Below are 6,633 nucleotides of genomic sequence, written 5' to 3'. Positions count from 1 at the left end.
TATAAATTTTAATCTTTCTTGTCGTTTTTAAGACTTAGCGGATAAATAGAGTTCACTAGATATGTAACTAGGTGAATGCAACCTATATGACAAGCAAGCTCCAAGATAAATATGCTAAGTAACAAACTAAGTAGCACACCAACAAGCAAACAAAAACAAAGTAAGGTGCGGGAAAGGATTAACCACAAGTGAGACGAGGACACGGATTTTATCTTGAAGTTCACTCTTCCTTGGGGAAGAGCTACTCTTCGTTTGGAGCGGTGCCGGAGCCAAAGCTTGCGGAACGCCACCGAAGGCTCACTGTAATCTCCTTCGAGTCACCCCCAACGGATGAGCCTCGAATCACTCGGGGTTGGTCTTGAAGGCGACCACCACACCTTTACAAACTTCTCCGGAGCACACCACAATCAAGGAAGCTTTCGGAGGAACCTCTAGCCGCCTAGGAGCCCAAGCTCCAAGAGTAACAAGTCAATGGGGAAGAAATGTTGCGGGGAACGCGATTTGGTTTGGTTAAGTTGCAGGTCGGGTCTTGCTCTCCCAATCCCCAAAGTTTCAACAAGTTTGGGTGAAGGGATTAAGAGTATTGAGCAAAATGGGGTGTAGCAATGGTGGAGCTCAACAAGACATTAGGGTTCAAGGTTGGAGGTGGAAGAAGGGAGTATATATATCGTTCTTGGCCGGGTGGGGAAATCTGCCCGTTGGACCCCGTGCACACGGGCTAAGTCAGCCCCGTGCGCATGGGGTACCCAGAGAGATTCACACCACCCCGTGCGCACGGGGGTCAAAAGACCCCGTGTGCACGGGGTACTCAGAGAGTTTACATAGTACCCCGTGCACACGGGGTCAAAAGACCCCATGTGCACGGGGTACTCAGAGAGTTACGCAGTACCCCGTGCGCACGGGGGTCAAAAAGACCCCATGCGCACGGGGTACCCAGTATCTTTCTGTTGCAAGCTTTCTGAGTACCACTAGCACACACACTAGGTTTTTTAGGTGGTAGGAGTGGTAGGTTAAGAGAGTAAGGTTCAACAAAGGCATTCCCACACAACATACATCCACACAGACCCCTCTTAATAGTGCGGTCTTTCCTATGACTCGAAGTAAACCAGAAACTAAAACCTTCGAAGCGCCGAAAGACCACGCCTTTGTCCTTTTTGAAATGGGGGGGGGGGGTCGCACATCTCCATCGTGGAGCACTTGGAACCAATATCCTGCGATAAACTTTAGTAACCCATATTAGTTCAACTAACCACATTGTCATCACACCAAAATATAGAATAAGTGGCACTTGCACTTTCAATCTTCCCCTTTTTGGTGCATTGATGACAACGTGGTTAGAGCATGGCATAGAGGATAAAAAGATAGAAAGCCATGGGACAAATAATGATCATGATAGCTCCCCCTATATGTGTGCCCAAAAAGAATTCATCAAGAACACACATAGGAGGCTCTACCAAGATCATTATTGTCAAGACAAGAGATTTAAACATAATAAACCTATAACGGTGCCTAGATCTCATGACATAGTGTGGTGAGCAAATATTGCGAGACGCAAGTTAGGCAAGATGAAATAATTGCAATAGGTTCAAAATAAAGAAGCTAGAGTCTCACAACCATAACTGAGAAGCTCACACAACCACACAAACGGAAAGTAAATAAGAGTATCTCAAGCCAACTAAAAACCAACCAACATCGAGAAACACGAGGCTTGAGATCTCAATCCACACACGACCACACTAGATCTCAACCCACACACGACCACACCACACACAGACAACCACACCACTTCTCCCCCTTTGTCATCAAGACAACAAAAAGGAGACAAATGGTGACACCCAGACCCGGTAGACAAGAGGAGGAGCACTCGAGGCATCATCATCATCATCAAAACGCCACCCAGCCATCGGGAAAGATCGAGCAGTGGCCTCACTATCGTTGTCCTCTGACCCTGGACCGACCTCCTCACGGGCTGCGGCCCAAGCTGCCTTTTGCTCACGCCGCATAAGCTTATCCTTGCCGATTCCTTAATCTAACGACGCTGGATAGACTGGCACATCTTGAACATGTTGCTCAATGTCTTGAACAGAGACTTCTTCTCTCCCCTGGCAAAGACGGCCTCAGAACCAACAGACTTGGCCTTACCACGAGGGATCCGTGCAGTAGAGGACATGCCTAGAGTGAAAGTAGCACGATCCTCAGGCCGAGGGTTGCGCCCCTTCTTGATAGGCACATAAGGAGCAGGAGCAGCTGGGGTCCAGTTACAATCGCGCTTGGGAACAGAGGTCTTGAATGAGGCAATGTAGTTGGTAGGACAGACGGTCTTAATCAAAGCCTGAATGAACGGAGCATAGATCAAGGACTTGTTCTCTTGCACACACTGACGGAGCTCATAGAACATGAAATTCAGAACATCCACTTTCTTCTTCTGATGAAGATACACAAAGACATCTAGCATGGAACTCCGAACGTTATGAGAATCGCCTGCCTTTGGAGTGAGGGTATACCTCAAGATATGGTGCATGGTGTCATAGAGGGGCACGAGATCTTTGATGGACCCAGTGACAAACGACTTCTCTTGCTTGTATGCAAAAGAAATCTCATCCTTAGTGCGCTGCCCACTGTCTCGAACCTTGCCAAACTCATCAGATACAGTCTCGTCATCAATGAACGGGTAGGGAATGATCTCAGAGAACTTAGCCATAGGAGCAGAGCACTGGTGTGTTCCGGACATCCACGTGAGGGTGCGGGCAGAGTCATTGGAGAAATACAAAGTGGCAAAGAACTGCATCACCAGATCTTCATTATAAGGATGGTTGAACGAGACAAACGAAATGAGACCGAATGTTCCAAGAGCGGAGTACACACCGGGATACAAGTGATCATTGCCGCGCAAACTCTCAGTGTTGACTTGCTTGTGAGGAGCAAACTTCTTTGACTTGGTCATGAGAAGCTCATGATAGACCCTTTGCTTAAACTCGTTCTTGAAGCGGGGATCCACTCCCATACTAGTGGCAGCCACATAAGGATGGCTTTGTCTCTCAGCCCAAATCTCTGGCTTGGTTCACTTGGCAAGAGGCATATTCCGGAGGTCACGCCTGCCAGGAATGGCTTGCTCGGGACTAGACACCTCTTCCTCCTCTTCATCTTCATCAACACGATCATCTTCCTGTTCTATCTCTTCATCATCATTGGGGTTGTCATAGTGAGCATCGTCTTGCGAGTCATATTCTTCCTCAGAATCATCGAAGGCTTCAACAACGGGCCGCTTTGAGGCTTCACCGTGAACACGGCCTTGACCAGACCCAGACCCCTGACCCATGCCTTCAGATAGCTGGCGGCGAGCAATGGCGAATTCCTTGGATCCTCCTTTTGCGCGCTTGCGACGAAGCTCAGCCCTCTTGTTAGCGGAGTCTGAAACACACGCGAACACCCAACAACACAAAGCACGAAACACAAATGAGTACAAGTGCAAGGAGGATTGGCAAGGAGATAGACATAAGTCAAGTAAAAAGTTCCTGGATAGCCCGTGCGCACGGGGGCCCCGTGCGCACGGTACAAGCCCGTGGGCACGGGGTATTCAGGAATTTTGACATGAGTGACTTTTTGAATATAGGGTTGAGTGTAGACTCTTACCCCTTCTTCACAAGATACTCGGTCTATATTTCTGAATACGCCGCAAGGTATGTCCTATCACTATGAGAAGGGTATATGTGGAGCACTTGTACCAGAAGAGAAGCGAGAAACACCCACAAAAAAACTAGAGAGAAAAGACAAGAAAACCAACACACCACACACACGAAGAAAACACGGACACATCCCTCAAGAGAGGGCGGTGGCCGAAGCCACCATGTTTGAGTTTATTTGGTATGGCACCGCGAAGATATGAACCTTGGGCCCAAGACAACTCATCTTTGAAGCACAAGTACCATCTAAAATGGCTAATGTGAAAGATTGTGTTTGATTTATGCCCTTCTAGGATAAGATAACTCATGAGTTGAGCTAGCTCCCCCTAGACATGTGCCTACATCTATGCAAGATAATACATGAGTATGTGTGTGTGTGAGCAAGGATTTCATCCCAAGTTACTTATATCCACGATATTTAGCTCATGCCTTAACTCGCGGAATCTTGCTTCTTCAAGAGGCTTGGTGAAGATGTGGTGAAGATGTCTGCTAGTTGATTCTCGGTGTTGACATGGATTAACTCAATGTTTCCCTTTGCCACATGATCTCTAATGAAATGATGGCGAATCTCAATATGCTTGGTCTTGCTATGTTGAACCGGATTCTCGGCGATCTTGATTGCACTTTCATTGTCACACCAAAGAGGCACTTTGTCACATTTGACACCATAATCCATCAAAGTTTGCCTCATCCATAATAATTGAGCACAACAACTTCCGGCGGCAATGTACTCGGCTTCGGCCATAGAGAGATATATACAATTTTTCTTCTTTGAAGACCAACTTACCAACTATCTCCCTAGGAATTGACATGAATCGGAAGTGGACTTGCGATCAACCTTGTCTCCGGCCCAATCCGAATCCGAGTATCCCATTAACTCAAAAGATGATCCTTTGGGATACCAAAGGCCCAAGTTTGGGGTATGAACCAAATATCGAAGGATTCTTTTCACTGCCGAATAGTGGCTCTCCTTAGGAGCGGATTGAAATCTTGCACACATACACACACTCGACATAATATATGGCCTAGATGCACAAAGGTAAAGCAAGGAACCGATCATAGAGCGATATACCTTCTGATCCACTTATTTACCATTTGGATCAAGATGAAGTTGACCCTTTGTGGGCATGGGTGTCCTCATTGGCTTGACATCTTGCATTTTGAACCTCTTGAGCATGTCTTGGTTATAACATGGTTGGTTGATGAAGGTTCCTCCTCTCAACTGCTTCACTTGAAAACCAAGGAAGAACTTCAACTCTCCCATCATGCTCATAGCAAATTCCTTAGTCATAAGACTCTCAAACTCAACGTTAATAGCATGGTTAGTGGACCCAAAGATAATATCATCAACATATATTTGGCAGACAAACAACTCTCCTTTTACCCTCTTCGTGAAGAGAGTGGAATCTATTACCCCAATCTGGAACCCCTTCTCACTTAGGAATGCCGTAAGGTGATCATACCAAGCACGAGGTGCTTGTTTGAGTCCGTAGAGTGCCTTATGGAGTTCATAAACGTGAGAGGGGTGATCGGGGTCTTCAAAACCGGGAGGTTGCTTGACATACACCAGCTCCTTAAGAGGACCATTAAGAAATGCACTCTTCACATCCATTTCATATAATTTAAAATCATGATGAGAGGCATAAGCAAGCAAGATGCGAATGGATTCGAGACGGCAACGGGGGCAAAAGTTTCACCAAAGTCCAAACCTTCAACATGGGTGAAACCTTGTGCCACTAACCTTGCCTTGTTCCTTATTACTTGGCCATGTTCATCTTGTTTGTTCTTGAAAATCCAGTTTGTCCCAATGACATTTTGATATTCCTTGGGTCTTTCCACAAGGGTCCACACTTTGTTGCAGGTGAAGTTGTTGAGTCCTTCATGCATGGCATCTATCCAATCGGGATCGCCAAGCGCATCTTCCACCTTAAGGGGCTCAACACAAGAGACAAACGAGTGATGTTCACAAAAGTTTGCCAAACGTCTACGAGTAGTTACCCCCTTTTTGACTCTTCCATAGATGTTCTTAGTGAGATGTTGAAGATGTTTTAGCTTGGCGGCCACTTTTTGCTCTTTGAGGTCAAGCGCTTCTTCACTTGGTTTTGGACTTGATGAAGAAGCTTGCCCTTGGGATTGTTTTAGCCTTGGAGACACCCTTCTCTTTGCAACCACAAGTTCTCTGTTCTTTAGGAAGTGATGAGGATGAAGACACTTGTGGTGACACTTGTGGTTGGAGTTGATCTTGTTCTTGATCATGACTTTGAGCTTGATCTTGAGCCTCAATAATTGGTTCTTCATCATTTGGAAGAGCTTGCTCTTGATCTTGCTCAGGAATATGAGGGACTTGATCTTGTTCTTGGATAGGTTCATGATCTCCCGAAGCATCGTGTACAAGTGGTGTCGGTGATGACTTCCCTTGTGGAGACTCCACAAGAGGGGCTCTTACTCCTTCTTCTTCTACTTGGACATGGGGTGTTTCTTGTGGAAGAATGTGGCCTATACCCATTGTCCTTATAGCTTGTGAAGGAGCCTCATCACCTACAACACTAGGAACAATTTGCTCCACACGGGAGCCATTATCTTCATCAAACTCCACATTTACCGTTTCCTCAATGCACCTGGTGGATTTATTGAGAACTCGGTAAGCATGAAGTTTGATGCATATCCAACAAATATGCCCTCGTAAGTTCTAGACTCAAATTTAGCTAATTGGGATTTCTTGTTTAGAATGAAACACTTACAACCGAATACCCGAAAGTATTTGACGTTAGGCTTTCTCCCGAATTAGGAGCTCATACGAGGTCTTGTTCTTGAGCTTGCGAAGATAAAGCCGGTTTGAAGCATGGCAAGCGGTGTTGATGGCTTCGGCCCAAAGCTTGTATGGAGATTTTTACTCATCAAGCATGGTCCTAGCCATCTCAATAAGAGTCCGATTCTTCCTCTCCGCAAC

Source organism: Triticum dicoccoides, chromosome 2B (assembly GCF_002162155.2).
Source record: "Triticum dicoccoides isolate Atlit2015 ecotype Zavitan chromosome 2B, WEW_v2.0, whole genome shotgun sequence".
Lineage (NCBI taxonomy): Eukaryota > Viridiplantae > Streptophyta > Magnoliopsida > Poales > Poaceae > Triticum > Triticum dicoccoides.
The sequence above is the reverse complement of the archived record's forward strand: the minus strand, read 5'-3'. Positions refer to the sequence as shown.